At 42.0% G+C, this 26,753-nt stretch overlaps 2 long non-coding RNA genes across 2 annotated transcripts; one reads left to right on the forward strand and one right to left on the reverse strand.

Annotated features, from left to right (window-relative positions):
- Positions 1-362: 362 nt before the first annotated feature.
- LOC147462414 (uncharacterized) lies at positions 363-2,947 on the forward strand. The gene is made up of 2 exons (XR_015189922.1): positions 363-815; positions 2,674-2,947. It is a non-coding gene; the product is annotated as an uncharacterized LOC147462414 (long non-coding RNA).
- Positions 2,948-10,035: 7,088 nt separating this feature from the next.
- LOC147462415 (uncharacterized) lies at positions 10,036-12,904 on the reverse strand. Its single transcript, XR_015184420.1, has 5 exons — positions 12,330-12,904; positions 11,857-12,038; positions 11,532-11,740; positions 11,126-11,357; positions 10,036-10,695 (listed from the first exon to the last, which is right to left on the reverse strand). It is a non-coding gene; the product is annotated as an uncharacterized LOC147462415 (long non-coding RNA).
- Positions 12,905-26,753: the final 13,849 nt, after the last annotated feature.

Genomic DNA, 26,753 nt, shown 5'->3' on the forward strand with positions numbered 1-26,753 from the left:
CAAAAAAATTGGCACCCATATTTCGCAAAAAAATCAAGAAAACCTTGCAAGCCGACAATGTTGTTCGAGAACCTCCCTAGGCTTAAACATGAGATGAGTGTCAGCCCATAAGCTATGTAAATGTATAGGACATGCCCCTCTTGATTCCCAGTCAGTCACTACTCTCCAAAGTGCTATTCAATGGAAACAGTGGAGGTCATGTATCCCTAAAATTATTGCTTTTTAATGAGCGTCTTTGAAGATTGTGTTGTTGTCTCCGATGCCACCTTGCCCGCGCCATATTGGACACACATGAAGCTAATTTAGCACATTTCAATACTCAAAAATATGTACTCCACTCAAGTTGTATTTTGTCTGTCCGCTGTCTTGTGAAATCACTACCTTATTCTTGAGATAAGGTTACCTTAAGTAATACTCCATGCTGCTGCTGTTAGTTGCTTCATGGAATCCACTGCTCTAACCTAGTACGTTGTTGTTGTTACTGCCACTCAAAGCCTTATGCTGCTGCGGTTATTGTTCTTACTGAAGCTTCTCTGCTCTCGTAATTCGCTAGCTCAGTGTCAACTTTGTACATGCCGTCTGCCAAAGCCGTTGCTAGCGATGGATCTGGGATAGGCGAGGGAGCGATAGATCTGACATATGTCAAGTTCTGGTGAGCTGGGGTTGTGGAATGCATGTTCATCAAAGTAGGGGTGCTGGGCTGAGTGTGTGGTGTGCAGCTTACTGCCAGAGCTTACGACCGATGGTTGACGAGCCCTATTGTGCCCCAAGATGAAGCAACGCTTCGCCTGGTGCCATCGTTGTTTTTTGACCAGGTAAGCCCACTAAAATGCTGCGTACGACATTAAACTGAAATACTCCTCCCCTCCATCTGTGGCGTAGCCAGGTATGAAGGGAGTTGGCACCCACGCATATGCCATATGCGCCCTTCCCGATCAGCTTTAGGGGATGGGAGCGACGTCCACCTCAAAGATGGTGCACCACAGCAATATGAAGTACTGCTTTTCGGGGCCTGAGCGTGCACCATTGGGTGGAACAATCTTGGTAGCCATGTAAGAACAGTGGGAGAGCTCTCTCTCTCTCTCTCTCTCTCTCTCCTCGCACAATCCCTGTGATTTCAGGAAAAGCAGGAATTACGGAGCTCAAACCTTGACAGAGCTCCACGTGCTGGGTAGCGAGAGCAAGCCGCGCAGATTGACAAGCCCATCATGGACTGCGTGTTGTGTGTGTGTGTGTGTGTGTGTGTGTGTGTGTGTGTGTGCGCGCGCGCGCGCGTGGTGCATACGACATTGAATTGAAATACTCATCCTCTCCGTCTGTGGCGCAGCCAGGTATGAAGGCGGCCTGGTTTGCTGTTGCAACCAGTCCGCGCTTGCAACAGCAAACCAGGCCGCCTTCATACATGGCTGCGCCACAGACGGAGGGGAGTCAAAGCCATAAAAAATGTCTACGAAGCTAGTGTTTGAAGAGTAAATCGTAATGGTAATATTAATTCAACAAGGTAAAAATAGTGTGCATGGAGAATCTTAGAGAAAGATTGTCTACCTTGTGTGTTTACAACATTATCTTATCAAATTTGATCCACAACATATACCATTGTTTGAGAGAGAGAGAGAGAGAGAGAGAGAGAAAGGCACATGCAGTCAAATGTGTTTGTTTGTGTGAGAGATACCGCGGTCAATATTCATTGCCTTCCCTTCATAGTGCTTATTGCATATGCATTTAGATTAATCTGATTTCTTTGGGGATATTTCTATAAAAGCATGTTAATCACATAGTTTTAATGTTAATTTCATCTTCATAAGTTAGTTTCATATTCAACAAAATAATTTGTCGCATTATTTATGTACTCCATGGCAAAAAAAAATCCCTTGGCTTGCCGGCCGTCGGTGTCGATTGGCTGTCGAAACTGTCACGGGGGAGATGAGTTGGTAAATTGTGCCAACACTTGCTTTGTTGATCATGAGGATTATCTTTGTGCTTTGACAAAGAATGATCAAGAATTGATTGACACAGTGTGCAAAAGATCCACAAAGGGAGAAGAACCACAGTATCCCGTTGTTTCATGCACTAGGATGAGTGCCATGGATAGCACTATGCTCCACTACCTGCCAAATTTAGGTCGAGCCCTTATGGATTCCATATTGCCATGGAGAGGGCCTGCACAAAAGAGCCATTCTTTTATGGCATGTCTTATATAGGTTATTATGTCGTCCCAGGGGGTTTTGCCTTGAGTTTGGTTGTGGGATGGATCCCATTTTGACAGGATGTTTAGCCTTTGGTCATGCATGTGCATCTCTAGATTTTGTCGAGGCACTTGTTTCCGCTTGCTTGGAGCCCTTGATTCACCCCAAGAAGCGAGGGATAGAGGATGCAACCACATCCACATATGTAGTGGACGAGAAAGACAAACTTATGGGTGGGAACCCTTTTGATTATTTGTGAGATTCACACCCTTGACTTACCCACAAGACATTCATGCTTTCATTTCTTTTGTTCGGGGCATGTTGATATTGTTTGGGGCATGTTGACAGACATTTGTGGTTGATTATCTTCTTGTTGTCTTTATGAACAAACATTGTTGTTATCACTTGTAGGTTTTTGTGAATTGTATGTTATGAGCATGGTTCTTTTGTTAAATTGAAATTTTGTATGTGTTTTGTTTCATCGAAGTGCACTGCCAAATTACATTGAAGCGGAGGCAAAAAGCTGATATTGGACCCAGAATACGATGGTTGCCCAAAAGCTACGCCTCAAAGACAACATCTCTTTATAGATGAAGAGTGGTTCAAGTTAATAATTTGTATGTAACCACTGGTTTTGTAATGTTTTCAACAACTTTGTCTCCTAATAAGTCTTTCTTATATTATTGATTATCTCCTTTTCTTTCTCAAGTATGAGAGGATGTCTCCACTACTACTACTAAGAGTTTGTTTTTTGAGTCTAATGTGTCTCTTGCATTTTCATGTTGTTCAATTTTTAGCATAGAATAACTCTCTTACACTTTTGGAATTCACTATTAAGTAGTCTCAAGGGACTTGCTCGATTATTTTGTTGCTCGGAAATATTCGCTCACCATTTTGTGTAACCCGTGGCAATGGAACACTCAATGCCTTTCCCTTCTCCATATTGAAACATTGCAAAACCTTGTCAATATACTCTGTTTGAGATAACCAAATCAACTTCTTTGATCTATCTCTCTCAATGCGCATACCAAGTATATGACTTGCCTCACCCATGTCTTTCATGTCAAACGATTTTTCCATCTTTGACTTCAAAGCTGAAATTTCTTCCAAGTGCTTGCCAGCAATCAACATGTCATCCACATACAAAATAAGGATCAGCCAACTACCATCCTTAGCCTTCTTTGTATATAGACAGTGATCGAACTCACTACGTTTGTAGCCTTGAGAAAGCATAAACTTGTGGAATTTATGGTACCATGCCCTCGGTGATTGTTTTAAGCCATAAAGACTCTTTAACAACTGGCATACCCAATCTTCCTTGCCTTTCTCAACAAACCCTTCTGGCTGCTGCATGTAAATTTCCACATCTAAATCACCATGCAAGAACGCTGTCTTGACATCCATTTGGTGCAACACCAAATCTAATATGGCAACCAATGCAAGAAAGCATCTCAATGTAGTCATCTTGACCACCGGAGAGAAGACTTCATCAAAGTCAATGCCTTGTTCTTGCTTAAAGCCCTTGGCAACAAGCCTTGCTTTGTACTTTGGTTGACTATCATGAGCGGTGATCTTATACCTGTAAACCCATTTACAAGGTAGAGCCTTTTTGCCCTGTGGTAATTTAACTAGCTTCCATGTCTGGTTTTTATGCAGAGCTGTCATCTCTGACTGCATGGCCAATTGCCAATTTCCGGAGTCCTTCATTTGCACTGCTTCCTTGTAACATGAAGGCTCATTGCAATCAGTCAACATGACATAGTTCATAGATGGAACAAACCTATCAGGAGGTCGCGTGACACGTCCAGATCTACGCACAATAGGTGGCTCAGGCTCGCCACAACCTGTGGTTCCACTCTATCCTGTCCTTGCTCCTCTTGAGCCCTGACAATTTGTCTTGCACGTGCAGGTCCATCTTCTTGGAAGACAACTCTTCTAATCTCCTCAACCCTCTCTGGTTTGGAATGATATTTGGGTTCATTAAAATGAACATCATTGCTGCGGACAACCTTTTTGGATTCGGGATCCCAAAGTCTGTACCCCATCTCACCAGAATTACCATAGCCTCGAAAGATGCACTTTCTACTCTTTGGCTCAAGTTTGTTCCTAAATTCCTTTGGAACGTGAGTATATGCCTCACAGCCAAAGACTCTGAGATGCTTGTATGAGGGCATTTTGCCTGACCATACCATCTCTGGCACTGAATCCTTATGCAAAACCTTGCTAGGAGATCTATTTACAAGATGAACAGCTATTGATACAACTTCAGCCCAAAACCCATTAGGCAGTTGTGCATTAGACAACATACTTCTGACCTTCTCTTGTATGGTCCTATTCATCCTCTCAGCAACACCATTTTGAGGAGGATTGTAAGGATCAGTAAGTTCACCTTTTATACCTTTTGACTCACAAAAGTCCTGAAAGGCCTTTGAAACATACTCTCCACCATTGTCATTGCATAAGCATTTAAGATTCTTGCCACTCTTTATCTCCACAAGTGTCACAAACGTTTTGAAAACACTAAACGCTTCATCCTTGTGCTTGATAAAGTAAACCCATACTTTCCTCGAGTAATCATCTATAAATGTCATAAAGTAAGAAGCTCCCCCTAGAGATAGGTTAGGCATAGGTCCACACAAATCACTATGAACAAGTGCCAATTGTGTATCTCTTCTACTGCTTCTATGCTTATGTGACTGCTGTGTTTGCTTACCATACAGACAATGTTCACAGAATTCAAAATCATTAAATGAAAGGCCAGGCAAATAACCAGAACGAGACAAGATTTCCATTCCCTTCTTGGACATATGTCCTAACCGGCAATGCCACAAAGAAACGTTCGGCTACTCGGTTACATTGATTATATTTTTAGAGACATTTGATACATAAATCATGTAAAGTCCTCCAGAATTTACTCCATGTGCTACTGTCATAGAACCCTTGGATATCTTCCACATGTTCTGTCCAAAAGTGGTGACGTAGCTAGCATCATCAAGTAAACCTGTGCTGATCAAGCTCTTTGTAATTGCGGGAACATGTCTCACATTCTTCAACGTGAAAGAAGAGCCATTCTGAAACTTCAATTGAACATCTCCAACACCTAAGATCTCACATGTCTGCCCATTGCCTAGCCGAACATGATCTTTAGTGGTCACATAAGAGGTAAACCACTCCTTGTTTGGAGACACATGAAGTGATGCCCCTGAGTCTATAATCCAGTCACCCAGTGCATTTCCATCAGATGCTGTAAGAAGAGCTGAGTCCATTGTATTCTTCAAGAAGTAGATGTCTCCTGACACTAGACTGTTATCCTCTGCAACAGTGTTTGTCACATTTATTTCTTGAATCTTCACTGAGGACTTGTTCTTCTCTCCATGGTCTTCTGCTTTCTCTTTGCCTTTTTCTGCTTTCCATTCTCTGCAGTCTCTTTTCATGTGACCCTAGGCTTGCCACAATGGTAGCATTCTATGTCACTCTTGCCTTTAGCACTCCGGGACTTGCTACGAGACTGATTCCTCTTTCCACCTTTGTACTTTTCTTTGGTCCTTCCCCTGACAACTAAGGCTGTTCCTTTGCCTTTGTCCATTGTCTTTCTATTGGTTTCTTCAGTAAGCAGACTTCCTTCTACACCTGCTATGTTCAAACCATCTGAAGGTGCAGAATTACTCAAGCTGTGCGAAAAGTGTCCCAACTTTCCGGCTATGTGATCAATAGGAACATAGCTCTAACAGGTTCATCAAACTTGACACCTTGAGCTGACAACTGACTGTAGATGGTGTTGAATTCATTCAGATGATTGGACATAGGGGTCCCTTCTTTCATCTTCAAGTCAACAAGCTTCTTGAGCCAGTATACCTATGAAGCTGCACTCTGCTTCTCATAAAGATCATTCAGCTTTATCCATGCTTGATAAGCCGACATCTCGTCTGCTACATTGAAGTAAACGCTTTCTGCCAAAGTCAGCATAATGGTAGAAAGTGCCAATTCATCCATTTCGTTCCATTCATCTTCGTCCATATCTTCTGGTTTTATCCCCTTGAGCTTTATAGGTTTTATTTGCTTCTTTTGTACCAACACGTGCCAAATCTGCTTCTTCCACAATGGGAAATTGGTTCCATCCAGCTTCTTGATATTGTAAAGAGCAGTTTCCTATGATCCAGCCATAGCTACGCTTCACAGTAGTTTACTTTTCTGGGAAAAATTCGACAGAGTTTCCCCTATAAACTGACCTGTGAACCAATATCAACCTGTCAAATGAACCAAGAAAGCTTCAGATTTTTTGGTAGAGTCTCCTTTGTAAAATGGCTCTGGTGTACTAAAAACAGACCAAAAAATAGCTCAAAAACACTGTCTCTCTGACACTGTAAGCTGTGGGTAAACCTGTCCTGCACCTGTACTGTCTCTGACTGTTCTGTCACTGTCTTGTAAGCATAGACTGCGACAATGCCTCAACGGCAGTAAAGCAAAGATACAATCCCAACTGTCTAACTCACAGTCAATACATCCTAGCTGCCTATCTAAGGGTGCTCGAGGGATCGCTCCAAGACCTATATCACCGAAAGGATCTCAACATTCGAGAATCCCCCAGCTCAATAAAATCTCACTCGATCCTCAACAAAGGCTGCAGTAAATCTGACAGTACATAGACTTCCCACAAAGTCATACATCCACAAATTTCCCACTGTATGCTGTAACCGCTGCGGCGGTTGTTTGCTGTGTGACTCACAACCAGAAAACCCTCAACAGACATACATCATCTCGGACAATACATCCCATGTGGAAGTACCTGCAATGTCAGGATGAAATCTGGAATATCAAGCAGCAAACACAAGCTACCTGATGAACTAGTGGATGTCGACTACAGTCTGTGTGTAGATGCGCCCGTGTCGTATGTGACACGCCTCCAAGAACTGTGAGCCGTCCTTCGATGTGTAGACAGCCACAAATCAACACTCTGGGAGTGTCGATATGCTCAGCACCTGCAGTCGTAGGCCGAAAACCCCAAATTTGCAGAGTCAGATCTGCACCCGCCGAGACCACGTAGTCGAAAATGGCCTGCGCAGACCTTTGTCGAAGCCGAACGGTGGCCGAGATGACCTCAGAATGAAATTCTGAGAACACCGATCCCTACGGGCTTACCCACAAGATTTGGGGCCGTGTCTTCACCTGTCGAATTTCACTCCAATCTGAGCTGGTGACTCTAGCCTCCTGCAGTGCTACCCCGAGCCTCGATCTGAGCTCTGATACCAGTTGAAGGAGTACGAGCGGAAGTGCGACACGAGAGAGAGTGCGAGAAGAAGAGCACGACGATATGGTGAACTCGCTCTACTGTAATGTGTAGAGCATAGTGAGTTCTTATTAGGTTTTTACAAAAGAATATGTGTACATACCTGGCGGCCCGCCCACTTACCTGGGCGACCACATTGGGCTTTATACCCCAACACATTCCCTAGGTAGTTTCTAGCATGTGAAGCACCTCTTGTTAATAATATCAATATTAATAGTAGGTGACCATTTCGTTATAAGTCAGGGGGGCTCCTATCAAGCTACTGCTCGATCTCATTTGAAAAGGCTATATAGTTCACCCCATATCCATCAAATCATCAATAGCCAACATGGGCAATCAAGAGCCCATAGTACTCAGCATCTATAGCATTTTCCAGCATCTACTCTCTGGAGTTTCCTCCCATCAACGTTTCTCCATCGGCATGGCGCCCTGAGTGTAGCAAATACTCATGCATTTTCAGCCAGTAGATCAACCTCACCATTGCCAAAACCTCCAGCACCCTAGCGTTAGCAAACTTTAACCAGTTGCCTCATGTCAACTAGCATCCCTTGCGTTTTTGCATCAGCAGATTAGCCTCTCATTTTTCAACCCATAGTCTCATCAGAGTTTGCATATCCAAGCCAGTCTTCCTAGCGTTTTCAGATTTCAGCCCTTAGCCTCTCCATACCGTGAGTCCAAGCATCCAGTGCAAGATCCATTGTATCAACATTTGTGCAATGTAAAGCAAATACCACTCTACAACTCTAGCAATAGAGTGGGGGGCCCTTGGAGGAAGTTTTGGGACCCCATATCGTGTTAGTCTTCTTTGTCTCTTCTCTCTCTTTCACATCTCTCTCACGGAAGTAAAAGGAACCTTGTATACGTAGTAAGCATTAATCCTAAGCTATCACCATCAACACTTCCTCTGCACTTTAGAGGGTATGTGAAAACCTGCTTACTTGTCTCCATATGATGAAGCTGCAAAGGGAACACGAGGTGCAATAGCCGATAGAGCTACAGAGGCAGCCACAAAATTAAAGACCAAAAGTAGAGCTTGAGTGCCCGCAAAACGTGGCACAAGCCGAAGAAATTACTGACGGGTAATTACAATGCTAGGAAGATTTTAGACGCCAGTTAATTGAAGCAGGTTACTTTTTGTGCTTTAGCACACCATGTAAAAATAACTTGTGTTTTTGGGTTATGAAGTAGAAGGCTCATATGACCTCAATTGTAAGAAAAATTGTACGAATGGCCTCATAGAGAAAATTTATAACTTGGCCGTTCATAAATTAATAAGATATACCACCAAGGACGCTCGACTTGAGGGCCAATACTCTCTGAAGAGGAATTCTCTACCTTGTGGTTTACGAGTGCAATATGTGATCTCTCTCTATTTTGTTTTCATATTTCGAGTGAGTCATTTGACCAGGGGGTGGTTACAACAGTCTAAGGCACAATCGAATCCAATCGACAAGACAAGTTGAGAGAAGTCAAAGTTGGCATCCTCATGGAACACTTTCTTGCTTATGGTCCCATACCGCTTTTTTCGAGCTTCTTGGAACACATTGTGCTCTCTTCCATCCCCTAAGGTGTTCCCTTTGAGACTACAGCTACCACGGTTCTTTATCAGCTATGTATTTTGGTGTCATGGATGCTATATCGATGTCCCCCCCCCGTCACTATCTCACACAGGGTCAACCAAGGGGGATCTAAGGCCCAATTTTGGGGATGCAGAGCGGCTTTGATTTGAGCCGTTCAATCGCCTGGTGAGCTAGGGGTGAACTAAGGATGAATTCGGGGCAAAAATAGCGCTCCGAGTTCACGCTAGCGCATGTCGCTGCCCATGTTGGCATGGCACGCGATCACACCCAAAGTTCACTAAATGATCCGATGGCTGAGGTTAAAGTCCTTCCCCCTCCCCCCCACCCCCCAAAATTTGGGCCCTAGATCCCCTCTAGACCATATGTCCGTGCCATATAATGGTGAGGGATACCCCCCTCCCAAACCAACAAACTAGCATTTTGTGTGCACACTTGAGCAATCGGCCAAGGTGGGCGCATTTTTGCTGGCAACATGAGAATCCCCCTCGAGATTTTCTTTAGTCCTCCTTGTTCGTTGTATGGGCCAGGATTCTGAGGTTTTCTTTTCTTGGGCGAGGCCTTTTCACGGTTCAGATGGTAAGTCTCTTTTGGAGCATTAAAACTACACTTTCGGGCTCCTGCCTAGAGGTTCTCATCCCTTGGGCTTCTAGGTGCCTATTCCTTGCTTTTTCCTCCTTACCTGCCATACCTTTCGAGCCTAGAGGATTTTGCACATGGATGGGGTAGGCTATTGTCATCCCACTAGCGTGAAGGGGCCAATAACGAACCGGGGTCCAAAACAAGGCCACCTTCAAAGTAAATGGAAAATACCACCAAAAAATACGAGAATTATGATTGGGAATGGCAAGAGCTTAATATGAGCTATCTTTTTGTATCAACTTCATTGAAAATTGTCATTCCTATTAAGTAATTCATATCATTCAAGATTGAATGTCCCTCTATTGGCCCCCATGTTTTAAGTGGCCTTATATTACCGCAGCAGAATGTAATGAATTGAAGGTATGGACACTATCTGGCACTGCCTTGTGGGTGCTTGCAGAAAATGCTTCATGGATGTCTAGATATGCCCAAAATGGGCGAGGTTAGGAAGCTACAATGGTTGTTGGAGTATATTTGTTCTCTCACCTTAACACCATGCGCAATTGTCTTGGAGAGCCTCTTCCATGCAATGTCCTCTGCTGGAATGCCCTGATTGCAAGGTCATCAACAGATGCAGCAGGATGGTAATCTTCCACATACCATGCAGTTTGTTTGCTGTTGTTAAAAGGGCCAAGAACCGATTGATAGCATGAGCCCCATCCAGCAGGTGCTTGGAAGAGATGCTTTGAATGCGATGTGTGGCAGGCTGCAGAAAAGCATAAGAATCATTTGACTGCTTTAGAGCAGCAATATGATCCTCTCATGTGTGCTTGCAAACAAAAGTAAAGGTTTCTTCCACCACATTGGAAACAAGTTTTGAACTGAACTCCCCTTTTTCAGTTGGAGCCGACATCAAAATTGTCTTCATGCAATTCTCTCGGAAAATTAATCATTTGTGCTGTGTACAATGTTTGCACATCATCATCATCATCACAGAGTGATTTGGAACATCAGAAAGCTGTAGCCCTAGTCTTTTAAATATGTTGAGGAGGGAAGGTTCAGTCTGCATCCAAAACAACAGAACTTGTAGTCGACAACATTGCGTCGATAGTGATGAGTGATAAGTGAAAGCTGGAATAGGACAGTAAGTTAAAAATCTTCACTTGGCATTCTTTGCTGAGGTCTACTACCTGGTCTGTGTCTTCTATAAAGAGGAAACCTTTGCGAAGGGAAGGTGCACGATTAAGAGACGCCAAACAAAACAGATTTAATACTACCACAAGACAGATACTCTATAATTGCAAAGCATTGACGGCTAAAGAGGCAGTAATTGAACATGGAGATGACCGATCTCTCACCTAGATAGATAATAACTTGGGCTAGAATTTGGTAAAGAATAAATGCTTAATGTGTTTGTATGTGAGCAATGACGTCAAGAGTTCGAGTTCCAGGTCATGACATACTTCTCATAATATTGAAAGATGTATTGCTACCTGATTGACTCTTACAACAAGAACCTTCCACTGTGTTGCTATCTTCACCGACATCACAGCAAGACGGCTTCAATACCTGAGGAGCTTCGATAATCCATCAGCCTCAAATCCGTAGCCTATCCAGACATGACTCGAAAACTAGCTATGTTTAAATGCCCCTATACGATGCTGTCATGTGTCAATCAATCGAACATAGTCCGCTTCATTGGCACCAATCAACAAGCCCAATCTCCTTCGCAAGACAAAGAAACAATTAGACACATGCCGAATTTGCATATGACACTTTGCAGGCAGTTGTTCTTGCGTCTACGTAAATGCAATATTCCCATTAGTGTATCCACATTGACAAATCTGTAGTGATGTGAGAGGAAAAGGGAGTAATGCAAAAGCCTGTCAGTACCAGTACCCTGGAGTGAGGCATTTCTACAGATGCACTTGCAGCATGAGACACTGGCCAACAGCACCTCTCCCTCAATCAACATGCCTCTCATTGTGGGTGTTGGAACCAGCCCATCTACAAACCAATCCTAAATGTTGGCAATCTTGTAAACTGCAAGTGTATCAAGCAGTTGCTCCAGTAGAATCTAGCAATATATGAAAGGCAAGTTGGCAATCCTGTGATCACAATTGCAATAAAAAACACTTGAGTAAACCCAATATGCAGATGAGTCCAATGAATGAAACAAAACCAGTAAAAGTGTCTCAGCCTTCGAGACAGTCCATCAACATACCTAAGGAAAAGTCGTCACCCTTGAACTCATAAATATGACACAGCTTCTGATGAACCTAGCCACAGTGGTGCATTTTGAGGAGGGACCAGTGCTAGCTCCTGCTACTGACTTCATCTTTTACGGTTGCCCAGGATTGCAAATTGTGTTGTTTCTTGACCTCTAAGTTGCTCGTGATCACACATCTATGTGATTAACCCATGTGTGAGCAAATGTATGCACATGTCAAACTGCATAGGTGCATCAATGTGTGTGTGTGTGTGTGTGTGTGTGTCTATGGGTACTTGTCTGTGTGTGTATGTAGGTGTACAAGTGTGCAAATTCTCACACACACACACACACACACACACACACACAGAGCCTAGCCACAGCGGTGAGGCCACGGGCTACACGAAGGCCAGACAGGTAGGTAGGGTATTGTTGACTCACATAGCTCTACTATTTATTCACTCCAGCAGGCAAGCAAAAGAGCAAACCTCCTTTGATCATCATGAGGGTCGCCCCGGCGCTGATCCTCCTCCTCATCTTCTTTTTGTTGTGCAAGACTTCGCAATCAACGCATCGCTCTACTGCTTCCGACGTTCTGCAAGCTCTCTCTCTCTCTCTCTCTCTCTCTCTCTCTCTCTCGTGTCTTCCGTCCCGAAACAACTTCTGTTCAAGACTCGGATAGCTCTTTGAGAAGTAGAGGTCTCCTGGGAAGGCTTCGTGCTTGGCACTGCATTCGTGGACATGTATGCCAGATGTGACGTGCTTGAGAAAACACAAAAAGTGCTTCTGTCAAGATTGCGGGATATGCTCAACAGCGGCAGGGCCAGGAAGCTCTGGGCCGTCAAAAAAAACTGTTATGCTTGGCACTGCCTTGATCGATATGTATACAAAATGTTGCACGGCCAGCGTCTATCAGCTTGACTAACAAGCTTGTGCCTCTTGTCAGCACGAGAAGAATTCTTCAAGTGGCATTCAGTTACAAAAGGCCTGCACTTGTCTACAAGTCTTAAGAATTCTTTGAGAGAGCTCCAAGTAGAGGGCTGCGTGGTTGATGTGGCATGGCCTTGACCGCTCAATTGCTATAAATGTTTGTTGCCTCTCTTTTGCTTGTCCAAGAACAAAACATCGACATCCAAATTCTATCTAATCAGGCCTTCAAGAAAAAAGCAGAGCACTAGACAAAAGTAGAGTGTTGAACATAGCATAGCGCTAATTTATTTATGTACTTGGTGAGCCAAACGTCCTATTTCGACTCTTTGAGCTCGCAAGTGACCACGTGGCACAATTTCTTCTATTGGAGGAGGTTCTGCAAGGTGAGGCATCTTGCAAGGTAGGCTCGTTTGGACAGGGTTCGGCAGCACAATAGAGGGTGCACTAGAGCAATAGCAGATTGGGCGTCATCAGCATGATAGCTAGCCACCAGAGGGATGAAATTAGGTCAACATTGGGCATCAAATGGCAAAAGGAGATCATGCCCAAGAGGTGAGCAACTTTGAAGGGCCTCAAGCATGGCTGCAAGGAGGGACGGCGTTGCTGAAGCATGGCTTGCTTGATTGAACGTACAAGAGGGACCTGACTGGAGGAAACAAGGGCATCATCATCATCATCAAGCAGCATCGAGGGTTGGAGCAAGCATGCCGCTTGGCACAATCCAGGCTATTTGCTTTTCACTGGAATCAGATGATCTAGTTTTATATTGCTAGATGCTTTTTTTGTTTTATTGCTTATTGCTTATTGCTTATCGCTCGGTGAGCCTTGATCCTCGTTGCACGCCTTTCTGTACCTCGGCTTCCACCAAGGCGACAACAAGCACTATGAAAAGAGCATCCAATGCTGTGAAAAAGTATCCAGCACTATGAAAAAGCAACGGATGCACCTTGCTTCACCTTCTCAATCAACAAGCACCGTATGACTCTCTCTCTCTCTCTCTCTCTCTCTCTCTCTCTCTCTCTCTCTCTCTCTCTCTCTCTCTCTCTCTCTCTCTCTCTCTCTCTCTCTCTCCGGATATGGAAAAAGGAGTTTTCTGTTTATAGCATTTTTAACAAACAGAGATGGTGGATAACACCTGCATGCAAGGGAGACTGAAAAAGGATATCATGGCTATGAGGGATACTAGGGTACACACAGAGCTACATGAGCAGTGTGTTTAGAGAGATGGAGTTGAGCCTCAACATCTACTTGCACACGGATGGACGTAGATCATGGATCAACAGATGACATCCCCATTCCCCTACCATCTTCTTTAACGTAATTAAAGTGCACTGTTGGCAGCATTATGTGTTCTTTTCCATTAATATCTTTTGTTGGCAACAGTTCGGACATATATTCACAAAAATCGACGTTTCAATTGCACAACCGTGACTCCAGCTTGACAACACTACAAGGTTCGTTATCTATATCCAGCACCCCATGACTATGTGTTTGCTTGGCGCAACACATAAACGCTACGGGGCAGGGCACGGCTTCCGTTTCTTATAATTTTTGGAGAGACCACAGTGCCAGCTCTCCACCATACTTTTGTATGGCACCTCTGCATGACGTGCACTGTATACTTTGAGTTTTAGTATGTGATGTTTCATTGCAAGACGATATGTTTAACTATTCACATTGATTTTTTGTAGCTTGATTCAGACATGGTCCTCCAGCTTGCACAATTGGATGACATTCGTACATGATTATCAGGTCGGTAGTGTAGTTCAATGTTTATAGTCTGTTTGTGCTTTTTGTATTTTTAAGTTTGTCAAAGTAGTTTAGCCATATATTTTCCTCACTAGTACATGCTCAATTTCAATCATCGTATCTATATATCAAAGAGGCATGCATTTCTTTTCTCACGGTTTGGAGAATCAACCTGTATATTGAAATATAGGAAAATTAACTACGCTTGATTGAGAATAAGATGGGTGTCTCAAAGATGGTTCCACGGTTTAGAGACTAAATGAGCAATATTACTATGTTGAATGGTGCAATCTACAAACAACTACCAAAGTAGATTAAGTTGTAACCCTTTTACTCCATTCAATTACCCTCTTTAGTAGCCCTTTGTTGTATATGGAGCACTATGAGACACAACTTGCTTCTTCCCAATACTCATCAAGTCCCAAGCTAAGCTATTATTGGTGCCTATCAATTGGTTCTACTCATTTTCTTGTTTCCCCACAATAAACCCAAGGCGATAGCAATCACAACCAACTAACTAAGTAACCAGATGCGCTCCAGAGTCTATCAGATTATGTACGAGAAAGGCTCACCAAGCAAGACTAGTTGAGAAGTAGAGGTTTCCTGGGAAGGCATTTAAACTTTAAAACTCTCTCTCTCTCTCTCTCTCTCTCTCTCTCTCTCTCTCTCTCTCTCTCTCTCTCATCTCTAGTCACTAAGGGTACTATATACCTTCACAACATCTCTATACATATACACACACAAAAGAACTCACTCACTAAAGCTCCTCTTTAGAGAGGATTTGGTGGCCTCAAAGCACATGAACAGTCGAAGATTTTTGCAATCCCCACAAGCAAGTCCATGGGATTGGAAGGATGCCATGATAGAGGCCCTAAAGGAAAACAATTTTCTAGGCAACATTATGATCAATCGAGTTGGTCAGGTGTGGTGTCATCAAGGATTACGACATTCACATTGATGGTGTTGCCTTTCATGTTTGCACATTCAAGCGACCTACATTCTTCCAAACAATGGGATGGTATTGCTGGGAGAATTGGGCTTTCCAAGGACAATACAAACGAGTGGACACATTCACAGTCACCTTTCATTGATACTTTGTACAACCTTGAAGATAATGAATGTGCTTTCTCTTATTTCATGCATCTCTTCACATTTCTTTTCCATTGAATAAACTCGAAATAAGGTTTGCTAAACACTATAAAAGCAAAGCAAATCAAAAAGTGAAGAATCCCTTTTAAATCAATCGAGATTTCGTGCTCGGATTATTGAACGGTTGTTAGAGGTAGCAAAATATATATTATCGAATGATATAGAAGAAAACTAAAATTATGGCCTATACCATTATTTATAATCATATGGCCAAATGTCCTCTGCAACATTTGCAATAGTAGACCTTTGTCCAAGGAAAATACATTTATGCACAGGTAGAGTTCTTTCATCTCTGAATTAGTCTAGATTTGCATGCTCTCAAAAGTTTTCTTTTCTTTATGCCGACAATTAGAGTCTATTAATAACAACCTGAAGGTGTGTTTTAGTACCTTTGGAATGCTCGCATTGTGACTCAAGATGTTGGAAACTAGTAGGATAATCAAAATTGATAGCTACTCAAAGTGGAAGCAGCCGAACAAAAATTTCAGCGGTTGTATCCGAGGGACGAGTTTCAAGAATTTTATGATTCCAAATGATCGAACATGATGGCAAATGATGGTCTTGTCAATGCAAGATACTCTTGGTGGAGCAACTATTCTTGTTGTACATGAGGCTAGAGAGGACAAGGAAGAGGAGCTTGGTTCGTGCTAATTATGGGGGAGTGTAGTTGAGATGTACTCTACAATAGCACATCTTTGTCTAAGAAGATGCCATTTATGCATATGTGGAGTTCTTACATCCTTGAATTACCCTATGTTAGCATGCCAATGAGCAACATGTCATTAACACAAAGCACAATGATCAGAAAAACATCAACCACATGCTTGGCATGCAAAGTGCTCTCATGGATCATGCTTCAAACCATACAAAGCCTTATTAAGCGTCCACACTTTGTTTTCCTACCTTTTTGAAAAAAACAATGAGGCTGCATTACATACACTTCCTCATGCATATCCTCATTCAAATCATTTATGTTTGATTCATGTACATTTGGATTATGAGTTGCCAATGCAAAAATGCTACAAATTGTAGTCATACAACAAGCGAAAGCCAGAGTCCCATAAAAATCAATGCTCTTCTCTTAAGCATACCCTTTTACCACAAGTCTACCGTTATAGACATCAACACTACCCATCAATTTTATGCTTTAAATCGAAACAACACTAAGTATCAATGACCGATTTGTAAAGAGGCCTCATGCATTTATTGCATTATATGTGAAGCGCACTATTACTCATCACATTTGCTAAGAAAAACAAGGTTGGGATACTCTAGATGGTCGTCACAATGAGGCTAACATTGCAATGCTAGCGTAGAAGAGCTGGAGTCAAAGCCTATGCAAGAGGAAGATGGCATGGAAACTTTTCTTACTGGTATTAAGGATATCAATGATTGACTCATTTCTAAAGGTGAAGTTATTTCTAGCAATTCACTTGTGCAGACTATTCTTGATGTGTTGTTAGACTCTTACCAGACTTTTACTAGTACTTGGAGACTTATGACCCAAGGAAACCCTCAAGCTATCAAGTTTGATGCATTATGCACATTGCTATTACAAGAGTCACTTTCAACAAAGAACAGGGCTAAACAATGTGTAGTTGAATATGCTTTTGTTGTTGCTCAAAGAGGAGGTGGTAATAGCAATTTAGCCACTTCTCTTGGTTCTTCTATGACCTGTGTCTAGTGCTTCTATTGGTAGCGACTCCTCTAGGAAAGGCAAGAAGAAGATGCATTGCCATTATTGCAAGGCTAATGAGAAGTTGATAAAGCAATGTCCTAAGTTGAAGGCAAAAGAAGCCAAGAAAAAGGATGCTAGATCTACTACCAATATAGCTATTGTACAATCGTTTATAAATGGAGATTATGATGTTGATGTAGATGCATTTAGTGCAAAGAACCTTCTGTCCATGATGCATGTATGTCAGTTGTTGTAGAGTTACATGTTTGGTACTTTGATAGTGGTGCTACAAAGCACATTACTTTGTAGCGTGATTTGTTTGCCTCTCTCTAGGTTGTCCCTCATGGGAATATGATCACTTGTGCCAACAATGCCTCTTATGTCGTCAAGGGAGTTGGGAAAGATTGTTCTTATTGCTGTGAATTACACTTCTTGATGCAATTTATATACAGAGAAAAAAAAAGAACCTTTTGTCTATATTTGCACTTGCAAGACTTGGTCTTGTTGTCAAATTTGTGGATGACAGATATACACTTCATGATCTCAATTTTTGCGATTAAATTTTTGCATATGGTATTTTGTGTTGTGGGTTGTATAAGATCACTTTGTATACCAAGTGTCGGTAGAAGTTTGCAAATGCATTTGTGGATTCAAAGTGTTTCAAATGCGGCCAAACTTTGGCATGCATGTTTTGGGCGTTTGAATTTTTCCGGTTTGCTCACTTCTTTGCTACCTCTTGAAGCACCTTTTAAGAATGTTTGTGAAGAACATATTTTGGGTAATATGTAGTGTTCAAAGTTTCCAAAGGATGGTTTAGTCAGGGTTACGTGCAGTTTGCAAGTTATGTATAGTGATGTTTGTGGACCTATGCAAATTTCATCCTTGGGTAATCACTTGCACTTTGTGACTTTCATTAATGATTACTCCAAGCATACATGGGTGTATCTTCTTAAACCTATCAAATGCATTTTTGTTGCTTACAATTCTGACAGCAAAGGTTATAGGTGATAGATGTGTTAACCCTTTGTTGTTAATTTTCCTAGCTATTTTTATCCAAAAGTAACTTATTGTAACACCTATGATCTTAGAGAGACAAGGGGACCAGTAGGTGATGGAGCTCTTGAGATATTTGGTTGCCTCTCCTCATTTGAGTTCTTATGCTACTTTGGCACATTTACGCATGCAACTCACATGTGTTGCTGCCTATCTTTACGTGAGCCTAGGGTGGTGCCAATACATTTTTCATGAGCCCCTATCTCTTTCCATGGGCCACCTTGGGAGAGGAGTTTTACCTTGTCTAATGTATCATATGTCATAAATGGCGCATGCTTGGTCCTAATTTGCAATTAACACTACAAACTTGGCACATAGCGCCTCCGCATGGATTGCCCGATCAAGGATGCCAAATTTTCTATTCTAAGCAAAACTTTCTTTTCATTTTAAGGCCCATTTCATGGACTTATATAACTTGGCCTAATTTTCATTTTATCATTTTTAATTCATTATTTGTTTTAAAAAGAAAGACTTAGTAAATATTTTCTTCAATATTTTAGTTTGTTAAAAGTACCTTCATTTAAGTGTCTCATATGGGGTCCAGCTCACTAAATTGTTTGAGAATGCCAACGTGACCTTCCGACTTGTTTTAGAATTCTAGCGTGTGTAGTGTTAAGGAGGGTAGATTAGTGTGCCATTCATGGCAGTGGTATGCTTGAGTAGGATAGTGTAGAGCTTGAGAGTCACAATACAATACACGTAAAATAGGTTGATTATTGCACACAAAAGAGAGTACCAAAAATTGCTTATATGTCAGCTTGTCACATGCACCTTGCCTATTGCACATGCTTCTCACACACACAAGTTACCTGCTTACACATACCTCTTGCCTTTATAAAGGCACGCAGATGCTCCACATGACTTCTAGACTAGGAGTTTTTCCTATGGGTGTGAGGTGCAACAAAATCCACAACCCAAAATCTTCCCCTTTAGTGTAGCACTCACACAAAACATCCTCCCCTCAAAACACACTAGGGGTTAGGTACACAAATTTTCCTCCCCTTGACACAGAGGGTGTAAGCATACAACCTCCCCTTAAACAAAGTAGGGTATAAACACAAAATCCCTCAAACACAATGTGGGATCACACAAAATCCTCCCCTACAACACAAATGAGGGTATGCAGAATTACAAATTGAGTTCTTTCATAATATGTTCTTCATGAAGACAACCCCAAGGTGACTTTTGTTCTTTATGTTGTCATTGTCATCATCAGTATTGTCACAAGAAGCCATGTTGATTTTTCCTTTTTCCTTGTCTTTGTAGTGATTTTTGTTGCTTGAAGTTCTTGGTGGTTTGGTTGAATATCTGCAATGTTTTTTAGAGTGATTGGTTTGTCCACTATTTTTACAAAAGCTGACAAAAAAGAAATCTTTGGAGAGGCGGTTGTCCCTTCCATAGTGTGTACACTTGAGGTTCTTTTTGAATGTACCTTTCTTTGAAGAACCGACAACGTAAGCTCCTCCATTGTGCTCCTATTGGTGCCTTTTATCTTCTTTCTTGTAAAGAGTTTATAACATCCTCAAGAGATGGTATGTGATCCTTCTCCTTAAGTACAACTACAACTTGTCCATACACTTCATCTAGGAGTGCTTTTGTTGGAATTAGGGTTGCAGAGAAACCCACACAGCTTGGAGAAGACGAAGGAAGCTCAAGGCACATGTATATGGTAACAAATCCTCCCTGGAGTGATGCGGTGAACGAGAGCTGGCACATGAGTAAAGGGAAGTACCATGCCCTGAGGACATGATCAATCCACAAAGGGGAGTAAGCCCAAAGCTTTGCGGAAAGCTTCAAGCTTCTCACGAGACAATGCCTTTGTGAAAAGATCTGCAAGGTTGTCCTGTGTTGGCACATAAGCCAAGATGATCTCTCCTGCTGAGAGCCTCTCCCTGACATAGTGGTAATGCACCTCAATGTGCCAATGCGCTCTGACTGTTAGTGTAGATAGTGTTGGCAGTGTCCTGTCGAACACCTAAATCAGCCATAAGGCGTCTGAGCCATACACACTCAATCATAGCTGTGAAGACTGCCCTGAACTCAGCCTCACAACTCGAAGTGGCCACAGTAGGTTGCTTCTTGCTCAACCATGATATACATGAGATGGCAAGCATGAAACAAAAACCACTTGTGGACACTCTCATGTCAAAATAACCAGCCCAATCTAAGTTCGAAAAAGCATGTAAGTCTGGCGGCAATGATCCCCCCTTGAGATAAACAAGCCAAGATGTAAAGTGCCACTAAGGTAGCGGAAAATACTCTTGACAGCCTACCAATGCTTAGACCCTGCGCTATGCATAAATCTGCTGACCTGTGAGATTGCAAACTGAATATCCGACCTCGTGTTGCATACATAAATGAGGCAGCCAACAATAGTTTGGTAAAGAGTGACATCAACACGATCGCCAGCATCATGTAGACTCAACTTCAAACCTGTTTCCATGGGAGTGGCAATAGGTTTGCAATCCTCAAGTCCAAACTTACATAGCATGGCAGCCATCCAATTTTCTGAATTTTGTGCTTCAGCAAAAGACAGAGGCTCCTCAACATCATGTAAGCTAGACACAGCCAAATCATAACAATCTCATGCATAAGATGCATGGCGAGAGCCTGAACGAGTACGAATATACAAAGGTGTATCCAATTTACTGTCATGCAAAGTGTGCACCATCCATTTTGGCATACCTCTAGCCTGCTCATTTTCAGCCCTTTCCTCATCAAGTACATCATGTACATCTGTATCAGCAATAGGCTGATCTGTAACATTTTCAGAAACCCCCATAGGCTGTACATTTGCCTCATTGGAACTTACATTCGTATTTCCACCACTGAAAAGAGGCAACAAAGTGTCATAAATGTCCTGTGAGCTTACATTACTATCTCTAGTACATGACAGCAAGGGCTGAACAGAATCTTCTACAAACACTACATCCCGTGAAACCAGAATACATTTTGTTTGCGGGTGATACAACCTGTAACCTTTTCTTTCAGCACTATGACCAACAAAAATACATTTGACAGCCTTATCATCCAATTTTCTGCGTTGTGTTTGTGGCACCAAAGCATATGCCAAACAGCCAAAAACACGCATGTGCTCAATAGAAGGCTTTCTATCATGCCATGCTTCATATGGAGTAATAGACTGCAAAGCTTTCATAGGACACCTATTTAGTACATAAGTGGCACACATGATGGCCTCAAGCCAAAAAGAATGTGGCAAAGCTTGACTTTTGACCATACGTCATGCCATTTCCGTAAGTGACCTGTTTTTCCTCTCAGCAACACCATTTTGCTGAGGTGTATAAGGCACTGTACATTGGTGTTTTATCCCACAACTAGCCAGAAATGCATTGAATTCATGAGACATATACTCCCCCCCTCGATCGGAACGGAGGGTGCCCATAGTACATTTCGAGACATTTTCAGCCATAGCCAAAAATTGTTTGAAGCACATAAAAACTTCGGACTTTCCTTTAAGCGGAAATACCCATGCATGTCTGGAGTAATCATCAATGAAAGTCACGAAGTATAGGTAATTGCCCAAGGACGAAGTTTGCATGGGCCCACAAACATCACTATGCACAAGCTGCAACCTGCATGTGGCCCTAGCTGAACCATCCTTTGGAAACTTAAAACACTTCATCATACCCAAAATACAGCCTTCACAAACATGTTTGACATATGCTTCAAGAGGCGGCAAAGAAGCAACCATATCAGATTTCTGCAAACGCAACAAACTGGCAAAATTTAGATGACCAAAACGTGCATGCCAAAGTTTTGCATCTGAAATAGCCCTTGAAACTGCAACAACATTTGCAAAATTTTGTCCATACTTGTCAGACAAAGTGAGCTTATACAGCCCACGGCACAAAAGGCCACATGTAACAATTTCATCACCAAAACTGAGATCATGAATTGTACATCCATCATCCACAAATTTGACTACAAGTCCAAGTCTAGCAAGTGCGGATACAGACAAGAGATTCTTCTTGATCCCAGGTACATAAAGTGCATCAACAAGTGTGAAGGAACTGCCATTTGCAGCAGTAAGCACAATCTTTCCAACTCCCTGAACCGGATAAGAGGCATTGTTGGCACAAGTGACTGAATTCCCATGAGGGACAGACTCGAGAGAGGTGAACAATTCACGATGTGAGGTAATGTGCTTTGTAGCACCACTACCGAAATACCACACATGTGAATGTGAAGCAAAACTGACAAGCATGCATCATGGACAGCAAGATTGTAAGTGCACTCTGCGCTAAAATCCCATTCTGCATCAACATCAACAACACAGTCTCCTTTCATAGAAGACTCAACAATGGCTGCATTTGTAGTGGAACCAACATTTGCAGTGGAACCACCCTCTTCTTCTTAGCCTCTTTGGCCTTCAACTTAGGACAGGACTTGATCAAGTGATCATTAGCTTTACAATAATGGCAAAGCATCTTCTTTTTGCCCTTATCACCAGAATTGCCAGACGAAGCGCTGCCAGCAGAAGCATTGTTGTTACCACCCTTTCTTTGAGAAGCAATAAAAGCATGTTCAAATGCACGCTGTCTAGTCCTGTTTTTTTTGGAAAGTGACTCTTGCAATAGCAATGTGCATAATGCATCAAACTTGACAACTTCTGGATTTCCTTGGGTCATAAGTCTCCAAGTACTAGCAAAAGTCTGGTAAGAATCTGGTAAGGCATCAAGAACACTCTGCACTAGGGAACTGTCTGAAATGACTTCACGTGCAGAAATAAGTTGCTCATTGATATCCTCGACACTAGCAAGGAAAGTGTCCATATCATCTTCCTCATGCATAATCTTCGACTCCAGCTCTTTATGCAGCAAAGCAATTTTAGCCTCATTGCGGCTTGCATAAAGACTAGCCAAAATATCCCAAGACTGTTTTGCAGATTTTGCTGAATGGATGCAAGGAATAATGGTGCGCTTCATAGACATCGCAATCAATGCATGAGCCTGCGCATCCTTCACATCCCACTGAGCTTGTTCTGTTGTAGGCAAAACAAATCTAATAACAACAATCCTTGCAACAAGACCTACAAGATCCTCAACATCGCCTACATCCTCAGAACCAAGTCGTACATCAATGCCCTGCACAATATTCCAGATGCCCTTTGACACAAGAATGTGTTGCATCATATAAGCCCACATAGGGTAATTGTCCCCATCCAACTTGTCCTCAGCAGCAAATATCTTAAAGACATCTGTGTTGTTGTTAGCCATGGTAAATGTTGCACCTGATGTGAATACTGCTCGAAAATAGGAGAAATGGAGCAGGAAGAACATGTGCTATATAGCACAAACCGTAGAAGACTATAAGGCACCTATTATGCAGGAAACATCACTAACAGAAACTCTGCACAAAATGACAAAATAGCCTGTGCAATACTGCTTGCAGTGGAAACAGAGGCTGAAATGATCCCGAATCAAAAATCTAAGAACGCTCGCCAAAGCTCATTGAAATCGGAGAAAGTGAGCAAGCGCGTGTTGGAGCTGCTGGCGACTTAAGCCCGGGAGGATGCAACCTGCTCTGATACCAATTGTTGGAATTAGGATTGCAGAGAAACATACACAGCTTGGAGAAGACGAAGGAAGCTCAAGGCACACAATAGAGAGTGTATTACTTAGTGCGCAATGGAAAGATAGATAGCCCTAGAGTGATGGGCGTATATACAATGCTCGAGGGAAAAAACCTCCTAAAGAGGGAAAAAATGCCACGGCGGTCCTAGTGTGTTCACACACATCACTACCACATGTATATGGTAAAAGCTTTTAGAAGCACCACCACTTGATCTTCTCAACTTGGAGAAAATATTGGCAGAATCCTCTTTAGTTTAAGCTCTGGCATCATTTGTGGAAATCTATGTCCGAACTGTTGTGTTGTGGTCTCAAGGATGATTGGTGCACTCATACTTGGCTAAAAGGACATAGACATTGGAGTAACCTTATATATATATCTTTCTAGGTTAATTGGATCAAAAAGTTTGTACTCTCATCCATATTTATCTACCATCAAAACTTGCACTCCTTAGGCATCTATATATGTGAATGCATAGAGGTTCTTATGGTTTGTCAACTCTCCAACATTGGGTTCTACACACTTGTAGAAGGTATGTTGATCCCCATTTGTGAACCTATACAAGCCCTCATGAGTGTAATCCATTAGAAGTCTCATGAATTTGTTGGTTTTGATGAATCTCATGTTGGGTTGTTGATCAACGGATGATTCTCCTCTAGGTCTTCTCCCATTCCCATTGTTGATGGCATTGCAATATAGATTGTGATCTGCATATCTCTGATTTGAGTAGAAAACCCTATTGGGGGATGATGTGTCATGGTTAAATCTCACTCAATACTCTCAAGATATTCTTTGACAAGCCCACCTTGGCTTAGTGTAACTTATCCCTTGTTGTCCCTGGTTAAGTTTTTCAATGTCATGCCTTTGACCCTTTGGTCTATGGAAACTAGTTTTGGGTGACCTAAAAGTTTGGAATTAGGAAACTTGAAAAAATTTGGCTTTTCTCCAGGCTTTACCTGACTCAATTTGGAGTTCTGTATCAAAAGTTAGAGCATTTTAGTGAGCTGCACTTAAAGCAGTACTCAAATCAGTCTCAGGATCAGGACACAAGAAAGTTTGCTTGTATCTTGGTCTCCAGAAGGTATTTTTGGCTTAAAATGCCGCTTGAGTGTACATACACAAAGTTCTTCCTTCTCCAAAAGATAAGCTTCCCTTTCACACTGAAGTTATTTTCTTTTATACCTAGGGCTTTCTAAATGGCTAGTGGCTCGCTCACATGGGCCTTTTACACATACCATGATATAATTACAACTCAAGAAATCGACATGATACTTTGAAATTAGATTACACCTAGTGTAGCTACACTAGCTCACAAAAATAACAAAGTACAAATACATTAAAAATATGGTGTCTAGCTAGGTGGGCGCTCGTATGCTGAAATGGCCAAATAGTGTGCACCATCTTTTGGGCCATTCACTCTTGTTGGCATTAGGATTGCAGGGATGTGCACACAACTTGGAGAAGATAAAAATCTCAAGGAACATAACAAAGAGTGTATTGTTCAGTGTGCAAATAGAAAGATAAGTTAGCCCTAGAGTGATGGAATATATACAATGCATGAGGGGGAAATTGTCAAAATTGATGATGTGGAAGCATGGAACCAAGGAGAGAGAGAGAGAGAGAGAGAGAGAGACTTCTAAAACAAACAACCTTGGCAATGAAATTAGTATCCTTTACAATGGGGGCTAGGTGTGTTTATATGCTCACCTTAGCAAATTGACCTACCCAAGGTTTGACAAATAGGTAAATTATATACCTAAAGCCAAAATAAATATTGCAATCACATTGGGCTATTCACTTGAGATGCTACAAACCTTAACACGCCCTCTGCAGGTCATAGTGGATATAAATGGTGAGACCAAGTTGATGAACAAGTGACCATGGACACTCCAAACAATAGATGAAGAAGCGACCGTGGACACTCCAAACAATAGATGTCATGCTAGTGGATACACCTCGAATTTTCTATTATCAATGTGTCACGTAAGAAGAATGCCATCTTGAGTACGATTTGCCTCATAAAAAGTTGAATTGTAGACCACACTATGTCCAAGAATCTCCATTCGTGAATTGTGAAAACATCACATCCAAAATTTCCTAGATAATGAACCTTGAACACATCGTGTTTATAACCAGCCAACAATAATGAATTGGCATGCACATATATAGTGTTTTAGATACAGCACATTTGTTCCTTGCCAAATGCATGTGCTTGAACTTCAAGCCATGAGCTCAAACAGTGATAACTTGAACTTCGACACATACCCACTTGACTAGCAGGCTAGAGCCCTAACCACTATAGTCACACCAACATACTCCTTATTATCCTTCCCTAAGTCACTATCACTACTTTCCACATCATGATTGCCTTTGCCTTTGTCCTTTGTAGAGCTTTTGACTTTGCCTTTGGATCTGCAATCTTTAGACAAATGACCACGCTTCCCATAATTGTAACAACGGCTATTAGACGTCTTTCTAGAATCCAAAGAAGTAAGTGCTTCACCACATTTGTCAGAAACTCAAATTTTACATTGAGTCATTAACAGGCTGTCTCTTCAATGAGAAAAAAGTTGAGACCATCAAATTCTAGCTTTTCCTTTGTCATTTGTAGTCGTAGTGTCTTAGAAAACGTTTCCTACTCCTCATGCAATTTCATGAGTACCAAAGCAACCAATTGAGTACTCATCAATGCACTTTTCATAGATGAGAGTTGATCATGAATAACCTTAGCCTTCATAAGAAAAGACTACATGGAACTTCC

The sequence above is a fragment of the Adiantum capillus-veneris genome, chromosome 2, assembly GCF_014529385.1.
Source record: "Adiantum capillus-veneris isolate H3 chromosome 2, ASM1452938v2, whole genome shotgun sequence".
NCBI lineage: Eukaryota > Viridiplantae > Streptophyta > Polypodiopsida > Polypodiales > Pteridaceae > Adiantum > Adiantum capillus-veneris.